The 14,447-nt window shown below is 37.3% G+C and overlaps 1 protein-coding gene across 1 annotated transcript in view; it reads right to left on the bottom strand.

The window, feature by feature from the left end:
• Window positions 1-14,447, bottom strand: part of LOC129753567 (40S ribosomal protein S25) — a 458,367-nt gene that overhangs the window by 321,823 nt on the left and 122,097 nt on the right. The window lies entirely within an intron of this gene.

Below are 14,447 nucleotides of genomic sequence, written 5' to 3' on the forward strand. Positions count from 1 at the left end.
GACCGTTGCAATGTTCCAACAAGTTGTTCATAGACCGGATTCTGATGGGTTACGGATTTAGCTATTTCTTTACATGAGACGAACTCACTTCGGATGTTCCACGGTTCTTGAGCAGCAATAGCTAAGAGGCTGTTTAGGGGTGTAGTCTTGCTACAACCCGTCACTTTTCTATAGCATTGGTTGAATAACACTTGTATGGATCGTAAATTGGTTTTTGCTGCGTTGTTGAGTATGGATACTCCGTATTCAATACAGTTTCTTATTAGTGCGTTGAAGATTACTCCCATGGTTTGAGGATGTCCTCCAAACTGAACGCTACTTATTATCTTTAACATGTTGAGCCTGTCCAGAATTTTCCGTTTCAGGTCTCGTATGTGTCCGCCGAAATTTAAGAACCGGTCCAGGGTGATTCCTAAATATTTGTATGTATTTACTGTGTTTACTTCCTCGTTATTAATCTTTATATTGAAATTAACTTTTCCCCCTTTGAAAACTAAAATTTTGGTTTTACTAGGGTTGATTTGCATCGACAACTTTCTTGTTTGTTGGATAAACCTTGTTAGACTTGACTGGGTCTTACTTCGCAATTCTTCCATTGTTTTCCCTTTGGTAAGTATTACAAAATCGTCGGCGTACTGCAGCAGTACCGTACCTTCTTCGACGTTTCGGTGCAGCCCAGACGTATAGATGTTAAAAAGACATGGCGACATAACGTCCCCCTGCGGAAGGCCATTACAGATCATTCTTGTTATGTTCAGCTCTCCTACCTTCATAGTGATTGTTCTATTTTTTAAAAACGATACTATCCAGATAGTCAATTCTGGGGGGAGTTGTATCTTCATCAGGATCTTCTCTAAGGTGTCACATTTAACGGAATTGTATGCGTTAGACAGATCAACGAATGTCGCTGCCGTTATATGTCCATTGCGCTTGTTGTTCTTAATCGTGTTTATAAGAAAATTCACGCAGGTAGTTGTGGAGTAGTTTTTCCGAAATCCGAAGGATAATTTTGGGATAATGTTGTGATCCTCTATGAAGTGTTGAATTCTTTCCAACACGGCAGAGTTCATAATTTTCGTTATTGTTGGTATCAGCGAGATTGGTCTTTTCCCTTCCACTTTTGACTGATCTTTTCCTTGTTTAGGGATGGCTATTACCTTGATCTCCTTAAGTTGGTATGTTAGTGTTCCTGATCTGAACATTTCATTAATATTTCTAATGATAGTGTTAACAATATTTGGTTCTAATATTTTAAGCATTCCGTAAGTAATCCTGTCTGACGAGGGTGCCGATTTAGAGTTCTTTTTGGCTAAAATTCTCGACCAAGCTTCTTTGTCCAACAAGTTGTATTGGCATGTGATTCCGTAAGAAACAGGTACGTCTAAGTCTACCTCGCTCTGTCCAAAATGTAAATCAAAGAATTGGTTAGCCATGTTTACGTCCTCTTGTACCGGATTATTAGATTGCTTGCCTGCTCTTTTACCTGTCAGCCTCCCAATTTTTGTCCACAGTACTTTGGAGCATGTTTGGGGGTCAATAGATTCAATGAACTCTTCAACCTGTTTTAACTTTGATTCCTTTTTTTTACGTTTGAATATTGCGGTCCTTTTTTTGAATTCTATAGCGTTTTCTAAAGTACTATTCTGGCTAAAAACCCGCATTGCATTCTGTTTTTCTATCCAAGCATCCTCCACCTCTGTACCCCACCATGGCTTTGGGATACGCTTGCTCGGTTTCCGATTGTTTGACACACTTTTTTGAATTTTGTTTCGCAGGTCAGATATGTTATTAATGTCATCGCTCTCAAGTTTCGAAATTTCTTCATAAACCTTTTTCATGTTTATAAAGAAAGGTGTTTCTTTAATCATCCCTAAAAATTCTATTTCGATCATCAAATGTTCGCTACTTCCAATTGTTTCTTGTAGAGTACGCCACTCAACGGAGTTGAAAAGTTGATTTGAGCACATTGATAGGTCAATTGCAGTTGGTTTTTTTCTTGTATCGAGTGGTATAAAAGTTTTAGCTCCATTGTTAAGTAGTATACAATTTGAGTCGTTAATAGCATCTAGCAAAGTCGCTCCTTTTTTGTCGCTCCAGTCATTGCCCCAAGCAACGTGGTGGCAATTCATATCTCCTCCTACTAACACCCTTCTGTGTGAACGGAGTTTCGTGAATAGTAAATTTGTGAAGTTTTCGATTTCCAAACTCGTTGTCGATGGGGCCATATACAGTGCGACTATGACAAGATTCTCCCGTAATAGTTTTAAGGCTATTAATTGAATATTATTGGATTGATGTGAAATATTCAAGTTTTGGTATGATATGCCATTACGAATGTAGACACCCACACCTCCATATCCGTCATCGCGAGAACATAGTATCTTTTGAAAACCGCTGATATTATATAACCTGGTATTTTCCTCCGAAAATTTAGTCCAGGTTTCCGAAAAAATGCCAAGACTGTATTTCCCTTTATTTAGTGTTCTAAGTATTTCATCTTTATTTTTTCCTAGACTCTGTACGTTCGACTGTAGTATTTTCATTGGGTTATACGTTTTGTTTTTATTTATTTGTGTAAGTATATAATTGCTTCATTTCTATTCTGTAACCTGTAGACTTTTTGGATCTAACTTACCTTTATCGATGAGGGTTGATACAAACTTTGAAAAATGTTCCTCTCGGTTCCGTGATTCATCCACCAGCGTTTTCTTGATTGCTCCTGTTTGTTTCAATGTAGATGGCTCCTGTAGATAGTTTTGATGTGCTTTCCGGAATTCTTCCTTCCACTTTTCGGCACTAGACGTCCGGTATTTGTTGAAGAGTGCTGTACCGTCGTGTTGCTCGTTGGTTTTTGCTTTCTTGTCCCTAAGCAGTACTACGTCTTCACTGATGATGGATTTTTCCGGAACTGTTTCCCTCTTTCTTCGCATAATTGTTGGCTTGTTGTACTGATATCTACCCGCGGTCATTTCGGCATACGATGCCGATTCCGCTGGTGTTGGGTCCTGGCTGGCACCAACCAAAGCTTCGTAGTAGTTGTTTGTTTGGATGGGGAACTGCTCTTCGGCTTCCAGGGCGGTGAGATTTGTTCTTGCGAGAATCGCTTGTATGTTGTTTTGTCTGGTGCGTTCCGGACATGTGATGTCAGTGGTCGCGTGCTTTTTACGGCAATATAGACAACGAACCTCTAACTTGCAGTTATGATAGTCCTCCTCTTTTTCGTGACTTCTCGTGCACTTCGAACACCGTTTTCTGCCTCGGCAATTCTCAGTTTTGTGCCCGTATCTAAGACACGAACCACATATATTTGTTTTGCGAAAGAACGTCTTTACCTTTAGCGTGCAGCAGAAAAGTTTGACTGATTCTGGCAGTTTGGCAGCTCTGAATGTAATGCTTATTCGCTCGGTTGGTATATCTTTTTCTTCGATGCGTCTTTTCATTCGGTAGATTTGCAAAACCGGGTACTCCGCTTGTAAACCGTCCTCAATTTCTGCGTCGGATATGTCCAGAGGGACATCTGATATAACTCCCGTAACTGAGATGAGGTGTCTTGGTATATACGCACGGTAATTTCTTTCGATGAAATTCTGGTCGTAGGTCAATTTATTAGCAAGTTGGTAGCTGTTCATATACACAAGCACTTTATTCCAGCCAATGGTTTTGAGGTCAATTATGTGCGTTCTGTACATCGGCATTTTCCGTAGCGTGTTTGCGAGGGACAATTTATTAATACGAATTGATCCTCCTTTGGTGTCGTTTACTTCAACTATTACACGATAAGGCCCCTGGTCGTTTCTTTCATAATAGTAATCAATCTTCTTTTCCTTCTGTACGCTCCTCCTAGAATCGCTTGTTGTAGGCACTTGAGTGAGGCTTGGATCGTTGCAATCCATATTGGTGTCACCACCCTTCGGTGGTGGTTTTTCGTTTACACTTAGCATGATCACTTTTCACCTTATACGGCGGCCATTTTAATCTTCACGACTTTGCCACACATTTCGTTATCTAACCTCACTTTACACAATAAACTGGCGTCTCTTTCGCCTTTCGGCGTTTTCGATTTAAAAACTGTGATATCACTAATAGTTTCTATATTAAACACTTCTTCCTCACAACGAAAATACTTTTAAACTTATAACTTCCTTTTTGGATCACCGCACGTCGCTAATTCGATAAAAACACTTCGACTAAATTTCCAATGCATCCGAGCTGTACGCGTTTTTGCAAAAGAATTCCACCAGCAAATGGTTCGAGAAAACGTTTAAAAGCAAGGCCAAACAAAACAATCAGAAAACGTCGGATCCAGTGCTGCCAAATAATTTTCTTGTGCACAGTCGCGTATGGGAAAATTTTTGTTTTTATTCTTAAAACATTAAGAGCAAACGCACCAGTGAGTGAGCAAACGAGTGACATTTTGCTCATTTCCGCGGACCGATTTTAAAATCAATTGGCACACTCATTCGCGCACCGGTTGGGTGGGCAGCGTAAAGCCCTAAAATAAAAGTGCGGCAGACTGTCACCGCGGAGTTCCAATCGAACTGTCAAAAGCGTCAAAAGTCGTTCCAATCGAGCATAACCATTTTTACCATTTCAAATTCGTGGCAAGTATTGCAATCTGTGTGACTGTAACTTTCAATTTTTTAATTGGAATTAATCAAGAATGCAGAGAAAATTCATTGGAGCAAAACGGAAAGAAGCACTTAATTTTTATTTTAACAATTGACACAACGGAGAACAAATTAAATAATATTCACAAAACGAAAATCAACTTCACAATCTGCGACACAGTTGCACATCAACAAGAAGTCATGCGAATGTTTTCGTAATTGGCAGTGTTGAAGGATTACAGAAGCTTTTTCAGTGCTGCCGAATCGGTAAGAAATTCAGTCTGCCGCACTTTTACTGTAGGGCTTTAGGGCAGCGCGGGCGAGTCGGAATCGTTACACTGAGAATAAAAGTCAAAGAAGAAAACATTAATTGGCCTGTGCTAAAAGGTTTTCGTGTGTAAATAAATCAACAATTACAATTACAATTAATTAACATTTTGTAACGGATAATATTTTCAGAATCTCATTCCAGGAACGGAAAAAAACTTCATATTTCGGAACACTTTTATTTCTGAACTGGTTTTCTCGACTGTTAATTCTACACTGACCGTTTTTTCTTCTAGCATATGTAGGGAATATAGTAAGTATAGAATAAATGAAATAGAAAAAAAATGAACAAACGAAAAATTGGCAACAATATGTACATGAGAGACCACACGGACAGTTATTTGATGAGAGCGATCTGATTATAGTGAGAGAGGACTGTGTAGAGTTTTCAAGAAGAGAGTAATGTGTAAGCTTCGGCAGTTGAAAGGAAAAGGTCAGATCAGTTTACAGACTAATTCCAATGAGTGAAGTTGGCTTTTCGAAAAAAAAGTATATTTGATAGTGATTTTGAGAAAGAAATTGAACAGAGAAAAGGAGTAAGAAAAAGCATCGGTCTCGACAATGGCGTGGTCGGTAAGTAATAGCGTTACCATTGACTGGAGGATTGAAGTTGATCAATTTTACACTGATGCAACGGATGGCGGTATGAAAATGGAAACGCTTGATGGCGTTTGTTAGCCATTTTTAATAATTGAGAGTAGTGATCTGAAATAAAACAATTATACAGGAGAAGTGTGTTTGTTTATAAATTTGGAGTGTCAAGCACTACAGTTTTTGGGATGTACATGTACCTCAAAACGGGGGATTCCATAAATGTGGATTATGGAGGAAGGAATGAGAATAGGAAGCTGAAGGATGGGAAATGAAAAAAACATTAAAGGGAGTGCGATGTTTTTTAAAATGTTAGTGAAAAACGATCTAATAAAATAAAAATATAACAAAGGAAAACGGTGGATGCTGGAAAGGAGAATGTAAAAAAAAATCGAATGGTGGATGAGGAATGATGGGAACAAACTGAAATGTGACAATAGAATAGTTTAAATAAAGATAGTTTAAAACACTGATGAACTGATGTACAAGCTCGAACAAAAAATCTTCAAAAACTTGTGTAAAATTTCCAGTGCTCTCTTTTAAAGAAGCCGTTAAAAAGTGACGAAAAACAGTGCCATCTATTGCTTGATTTGTAACTTTTGAACGGCGCAACAGATGGCACTGTTTCTAGATAGCTCTTTTGCAAGTAAGAATTTTTCGAGAGGGCGAAATGGTGTTTGAACTCATTAATAAATAAATTTAAATACAATTAGATGAATTGCTCTATGTATATAATTAGATGAACTAAGAATAAATTTCAACTGAGAAAAATAGCATCATTATCATATTGTCCCTAGAGAGACTGACGAAATGACACATATACAAGCTTGAATTATAAAATTCCAGAAACGTATTCATAATTTCAAATGCTATCATTTAAACAAGCCGAATCAACTTTTGAAGTACCTGATTCTTGGAAGAGCGCAATTGTATATGATCTGAAAAATTAATAAACTGGAAAAATGGACGGCTTCAATATATTCACAGCAAGGTAAATTCATCTGATGCATTTTACCTCGATTCTTTTTACTAAAGAGGCTAACTAACAACTTTGAACAAGCCAGACGAACCAGTTATTTTATCCAGTTGAGCTTAAAATTAACAAACCAACAAAGAAATACAGATTCTAGGCTTCTCTGAGCGGGCATTTTCACGCATTATATCTGTTTATATTAAGTGCTTCATGTTAGTTTGAAGCAATTCGAAAAACAGCGTTAAGCGTAAAATTTTGATAATGCAAATCAGAAATGTGTAACGAATCTTCAACATCAATTTGATCGAAACTCGTCAAATAGATACGACCTTTTCATAATTGACTAAAAGTTTGTTGTTTTGTTTTGTTTACATTTCATTTTCTTCTTGACAGTTCTCTCTGGTGTCCTTGGAGACATCTGGCGGCTCAACCAAAAAACATAAAATTGATTCAAAACGGTCGTCGGGATTTTACACACTTTTCAAGGCTTAGCTTGTACATCAGTTCATCAGTGTTTAAAATCAATAATGTGATTGAACCATGAAAAATAAGCTTTATAGAAAAATATAATGGATGTTAGTAAGAAAAGAAAATGGCGTGTTAAAAAAAATCTGTGAGCTGCAAACGGGGGATAAAGAATAAAGGTAGTTGAACGGCAAAAACAAAATAAAAGAATAAATGTAAAAAAGTGATAGAAAATGGAATAAGGATTATAGAAAAAGTGAGCTTAAAAACAACAAATTGAAGTTGAATAGTAGGAATATTGAACTAATGATACAAAAAAGTGATTGAAAAATAATGGAAAATAGTGCATCAAAAAAATCGAATGAATATTGAAAATAAAATAAGTGTGAATTGGTGTGGGAATGGCGAACGAAAGATGAAGAAAGGAAGAGGGATCGACGGCTGTAAAAAAAAAAGAATGGAAAAGTAGTGAAAGAGAATAAATTATGGAATATTGAAAAAGTAAAAAATGAAAAATTAAGAGCGGTAACCGGAGAATTAAATATGGAAATCCTAAAAGAACAAATTAAAATTAAACTATTGAAATAAAAATAAAATGGCGAAAAGGGGTAAGTTGGAACGCTAATGTAATGGAAAAATAGAGAAAGAAAATTGAATAAGAAATATTGGAATAGTTGAAAATTAAATTATAGCGGAAAATAAAAATAAATGGAAGAAAACTGTATTAAAAGGACAAAGTACAAAAGTAAATGGATTGTGAAAAATTGAGAATGAAAAAGGAAGAATTTGGAAAGGCAGCAAGTTGAAAGGCTGAAACAAGAATGGAAAAGGAGAGAAAGAATGGTATAAGGCATGGTGAAAAAGTAAAAAAAAAAAAATTTTTTTTCTATATAATGTGAATGTAGAGATATAAAAACAAAAATCGAAAATATTGAAAATAATGATAGCAGGTAAAGATTTAAGGATAAAAAATTTAAGTGAAAAAATAATAAGAAAGGGAGAGAGATAAATGCTTGAAAAAGATTAGGAAGAAAATGGAATAAGTTATATTGAAAAAAAAAAACTAGTTTGGAGGATGGAGAAAGGGAGTAAATGGAAAGGCTAAAACAAAGGAAAATGGAAAAGAACAAAAAAAAAAAAGGAATAAGAAATATTGGGAAAGTAAAGAATAATATATAGTAGAAACAAGAATCAAAATATAATTGACATCGGACAATTCGAGGGTTGAAAAAAAAGATGATTAAAAAAAAACAATGTAATGACAATTGGAAGTAAAAAATGCTGTTTAAAAAGGACATAAGGTAACAAGAAAATGGAAAGTGACGAAAAAAGTATGGGAAAGGAGAGAAACAAAAAAAAATGGAATAAGGAATGATGTTAAAGTGAAAAATGGAAGATACGAAACGGTGAATAGAAAAATATGATGCAGATGCAGAAAAAAAAAATGAAAGTGGACAATTTGATAGTTGAAATAAAAATTATTGAAAAAAAAATATGAATAAAAAAAATCAAAACAAACTCGAAAATATTGAAAAAATAGAATATAAAGAAAGAAAAAAAATGGAATAAAATAAAATAAAGAGTGGCCAAGGAACGATGATCGAGGGAAGGAAATAGGACGAACGGTTTAAAAATGGAACAAGATATACTGAAAATGGTAAAAGGGAAAATAAAGAGAGTAAATGGAGGAAGAAATATGGAGAACTAAAAAAAACAGCTTGAATTTCGACACATGCAGAATTCTAATAAAGATTATTGAATTTTTTTTCTAGAATGAAAAATAGAAAACGTAGTAAAGAAAGAAAATAAAGGAGATAAGAAAATTTCATGTAAAAAAACAACAACAAGTAGAATGAGGAAGAGAGCAAGATAAAAGACTAGAAAGCATAAAAAGGTGATGAAGAAAAAAAAATGATTACTGGAAAAGTGAAAAATAGAAAAAAATAGAAGCGGTAACTGATAAGAGGAGTAACAAAAAAAAATGTCATTGAAGGATTAATGAATTGAAATAAAAAATATATTTGAAAAATAAGGATTTTGAGATTAAAAATATTAACTGTAAATTATTGAAAAGAAAAGTAGAATCTGAATCGTAAAAAAAGAGAAAAGAGTGTAAAAAATAAAATAAAATTACAAATATAGGAAGGAGAAAAGAAATTAGGATAAAATGCAAAAATGAAGGATGAATGGAGATGGAGACAAGTAAAATGGAATAAGAAGTATTTGAATAAACAGATTAAAAGATAGAAAATAAATGAAGGAAGAGCGAAATATCAATTCATTATAATGGGAAAACGAAAAGATGCGATTTGAAAAGAGAGTATGAAAAATAAAGTAACGAAATTTGGAGTGATTAAGATGGAGCAGTTGAAATAAAGAATATTAAAATGACGATTTAAAACGTAAAAAAATGAAAAATGAAATATTAAGAGCGGTAAAAAAAAAAAAAGAAAAAAGGATGAGTAAAAATTGAAAATAGTATTTTGAGGGTGAAGGATAAAAGGTAAAAAAAAAATGATGGTTTTCTAGAGAAAAATACAATGGGATCAGGTAAACTGGAAAAGGGAGTATGGAATGATGGAGATATAATAAAAAAAAGAAAAGAGAAAAGAAGAACTGAAAATAGACTCGGCCTAAGGTACAAACCTCTGAGAGGGGCAGTACAACTGATAAGTGAAGGTACAAACCCCTGACACGGGCAGTACAGCTGATGAATGAAGGAACAAACACCCTGAGAGGGGCAGTACAGTATATGCGTGAAGGTACAAACCCCTTGCGAGGGGCAGTACAGTTGATGGAAACGTAAGGTACAAACCCCTGAGAGGGGCAGTACAGTTGATGGAAATGTAAGGTACAAACCCCTGAGGGGGGCAGTACAGCTGATGATTGAAGGTACAAACCCCTGCGAAGGGCAGTACAGTTGATAGAAACGTAAGGTACAAACCCCTGAGAGGGGCAGTACAGCTGATGAGTGAAAGTACAAACCCCTGCGAGGGGCAGTACAGTTGATGGAAATGTAAGATACAAACCCCTGAGAGGGGCAGTACAGCTGATGAGTAATGGTACAAACCCCTGCGAGGGGCAGTACAGTTGATGGAAATGTAAGGTACAAACCCCTGAGAGGGGCAGTACAGCTGATGAGTGAAGGTACAAACCCCTGCGAGGGGCAGTACAGTTGATGGAAACGTAAGGTACAAACCCCTGAGAGGGGCAGTACAGCTGATGAGTAATGGTACAAACCCCTGCGAGGGGCAGTACAGTTGATGGAAATGTAAGATACAAACCCCTGAGAGGGGCAGTACAGCTGATGAGTGAAAGTACAAACCCCTGCGAGAGGCAGTACAGTTGATGGAAATGTAAGATACAAACCCCTGAGAGGGGCAGTACAGCTGAAGAGTAATGGTACAAACCCCTGCGAGGGGCAGTACAGTTGATGGAAATGTAAGGTACAAACCCCTGAGAGGGGCAGTACAGCTGATGAGTGAAGGTACAAACCCCTGCGAGGGGCAGTACAACTGATGGAAACGTAAAGTACAAACCCCTGAGAGGAGCAGTACAGCTGATGAGTGATGGTACAAACCCCTGCCAGGGGCAGTACAGTTGATGAAAATGTAAGGTACAAACCCCTGAGAGGGGCAGTACAGCTGATGAGTTAAGGTACAAACCCCTGCGAGGGGCAGTACAGTTGATAGGAATGTAAGGTACAAACCGATGAGATGGGCACTACAGCTGGTGAGTGAAGGTACAAACCCCTGAGCGGGGCAGTACAGCTGATGAGTGAAGGTACAAACCCCTGCGAGAGACAGTACAGTTGATGGAAATGTAAAATACAAACCCCTGAGAGAGGCAGTACAACTGATGAATGAAGAAACAAACCCCTGGGAGGGACAGTACAGCTGATGAGTGAAGGTACAAAACCCTGCGAAGGGCAGTACAGTTGATGGAAATGTTAGGTACAAACCCCTGAGAGGGGCAGTACAGCTGATGAGTAATGGTACAAACCCCTGCGAGGGGCAGTACAGTTGATGGAAATGTAAGGTACAAACTCCTGAGAGGGGCAGTACAGTCTATGAAAGTTTAAAATACAAACCACTACTTATAAACCAAGTACTGAGAGGGGCTGCACAACTGGTGAGTGAAGGTACAAACCTCTGAGAGGGGCAGTACAGCTGATGAGTGAAGGTACAAAACCCCTGCAAGGGGCAGTACAGTTGATAGAAATGTAAGGTACAAACCCCTGAGATGGGCAGTACAGCTGGTGAGAGAAGGTACAAACCCCTGAGAGGGGCAGTACAGCTGATGAGTGAAGGTACAAACCCCTGCGAGGGGCAGTACAGTTGATGGAAATGTAAAGTACAAACCCCTGAGAGGGGCAGTACAGCTGATTAGAAAAGGTATAAAACCCCTGCGAGGGGCAGTACAGTTGATGGAAATGTAAGGTACAAACCCTGAGATGGGCAGTACAGCTGATGAGAGAAGGTAAAAACTCCTGAGATGGGCAGTATAGCTGATGAGTTAAGGTACAAACCCCTGCGAGTGACAGTACAGTTGATAGAAATGTAAGGTACAAACCGATGAGATGGGCAGTACAGCTGGTGAGTGAAGGTATAAACCCCTGAGCGGGACAATACAGCTGATTAGTAATGGTACAAACCCCTGAGAGGGGCAGTACAGCTGATTAGTGATGGTACAATACCCCTTGCCTACTTTTCCTCAATATGCATCCACCCGTAGCTGGAGGCATTCTGGGAGTGGCGGATTAGTTTAACTACATGCTGCAAATCTTGGAGTTCATCCTCTACTTTCTCGCTTCAAGAATTTCGCTGGGCTCGGCCAATAGATCTACCAAAATAGGATTCACGACTAACGTGTCAAGGCACACACTTATTAGAAGGGCTGAACAGTTGAGCAAGATGCTAGGTGCAAACGGGGGAGTAGTCAATATATTGAGAAGTAAGGTATTATTTAACTTCTGAGATCGACAGTGCCATTGAGGAAGAACCTAGGTACAAATCCTTGAGAGGATCAGTACCGTTGATAAAGATATAAATTTCAAAGCTTTGAGAGCAGAAGCACAGACTAATAGTATGAAGTATAGTGGGCTGAGAGGGATAGTAAACACTTGATGAACCGTTAAAAAAAAAAGGTTGCATAATACAAACATCTGAGGGGAGCAGTATAGTAGATAGAAATACCTAAACGCGTGTGAGAACATTACAGTTAATAAGTGAATAATCTGATTCTGAAAGGTGCAGAAGAATTGATGAGATGAGAGGTGCAAACTAGAGCTGTAGAGGTAAAGTACAAATTCCTGAGAAAGTGAGAACAATTGACGAAGTAAAATAGAAACCGCTGAGAAGCCTAAGTTCTTTGAGAAGTTTCAGGATTTGTAATTCTATGAGAAACCCTGGAAGATCAAATTAGAAAAAATGATGATGTAGTGTGAGGTCAGATTTTATGATCTGAGGGCAAAGTTTTTTTTTAACAATCGAAGGGGAAACAGAAAATAAAATTCAACCATATTTGATTAAGTAGCAATCCAAAAAAAATCAAGGATAGCAAAGAAAACCTAAATAGATACTTCTAAGCCAAATAACGCGATAACGAAAATGAAGGAATGAGGAAAACAAAAAAAAGGAATACTTGGATCTTGTTGAGCATCGAGCAATTAAAAAATGAGGAAAAAAATACATGAAAGCAAATTAGATCAGAGAAAGGAGGAAGGAAGACCGGAAATAAAAAAAAGAAAAGAAATTAACCCAATAGAAGTTCTAGACCATTGGAGCACTAATGACAAAGGACAGAAGCTGAAAAATGCCTGAGGCACACCAAGCAAATGAAGTTATTGTGCTATCAGTAAATTGGACAACGGAAGCGTGGAGTAGACAAAATATTTATTGAATACGGAGCAACAAGATTAAAAATAAACGAAAATATCAAGCAAAAGGGTTGTGAAAAGAAAAGAGAATATAGCCCACGGATATAGATAGCGCATCTGCTGAATCTAATAAATGTATGTCCGAAATTTCAGTTTGGGAGATGATGAGGTTCAAGAAGTGTAAAGTATGGTTTGAAACTCAAACAAAACTATCGACGATTGGTCAATAAAATTTCATTATGTGCGAATAATTTCTTGTAATCGATAAACGGCGAGGACTTGGAAGAGGTAGTAAAGTTACATAACTCTAGAAAAATAGTAAAAGTAGAGATGCAGAAGTGTTGAGGATTGAGAAAAAAAAATTAAATTGAAAAAAAAACGGTAAGAATTTTTATTATATATGTGTATAGATATGTTTATTAAGTTATGGTAGAAAAAAGGTTGAAGTCATGAGGAACGATAGGAATTATAATTAGAACAATAAAGTTTAATGGTTTGATTTTTTTTTCAATAACTCAGCTCAGGAGTATAGAGGCGAAGGCGAATGTAGGGAATATAGTAAGTATAGAATAAATGAAATAGAAAAAAAATGAACAAACGAAAAATTGGCAACAATATGTACATGAGAGACCACACGGACAGTTATTTGATGAGAGCGATCTGATTATAGTGAGAGAGGACTGTGTAGAGTTTTCAAGAAGAGAGTAATGTGTAAGCTTCGGCAGTTGAAAGGAAAAGGTCAGATCAGTTTACAGACTAATTCCAATGAGTGAAGTTGGCTTTTCGAAAAAAAAGTATATTTGATAGTGATTTTGAGAAAGAAATTGAACAGAGAAAAGGAGTAAGAAAAAGCATCGGTCTCGACAGCATACTCTACAAAGTCTCCAGTCACTCAATCCGCTCACACAGTGGTAGCTCATTCGCACACACACACACACACATCTTACACGCTCATTCCTCTTGGGTCACTTTGGCCAACGGCTGAACGTTACAACTCGGCCATCCTGGCATCTGATCGACTCGATCAGAAATTTTCTTAAAGATTGAGTTTTCAACAATTTTGTTTTCGAATATAATGTTAGTATGGGGAGCCAGTTTCCCGTGGCTTTCTCGGGGTTAGTAGGTCACAATGTCAAAGGAAGGGAACTGGATGAGGACTTATACAAAATCTTTAAAAATCGTTATCATGCAGTAAAATGCATCACTGATGCAGCATTGCTTCACTTCGATTAAACCAAGCATTCGGCAAATTAAATACGGAATTGAAAAACGGAATATGAAATAACGGAAGACGGAATAACGGAAGACGTAATAACGGAAGACGGAATAACGGAAGACGGAATGAATAACAAGTTACACCTGTCAGAATAGAAATCGGAAATAAAACTTCTATGCTGCACTTCGGAATCGGTCGGGAACGTAATTCTTAAGTTTCTTCATCCACCGTGGCTGAGCTTCGCCGGAATTCGGCCACCAAACCTAACTTAGTGAAATCCTTCAGTTCATGTCAACTCGAACTGCTCCGGAAGCACAGTGCATCGTTTAGCTCTGCATCAAGTGAAACGACAGAACAAAAAACTCGTTTTCCAGCGTCGAACTCCAATCA

Source organism: Uranotaenia lowii, chromosome 3 (genome assembly GCF_029784155.1).
Source record: "Uranotaenia lowii strain MFRU-FL chromosome 3, ASM2978415v1, whole genome shotgun sequence".
Lineage (NCBI taxonomy): Eukaryota > Metazoa > Arthropoda > Insecta > Diptera > Culicidae > Uranotaenia > Uranotaenia lowii.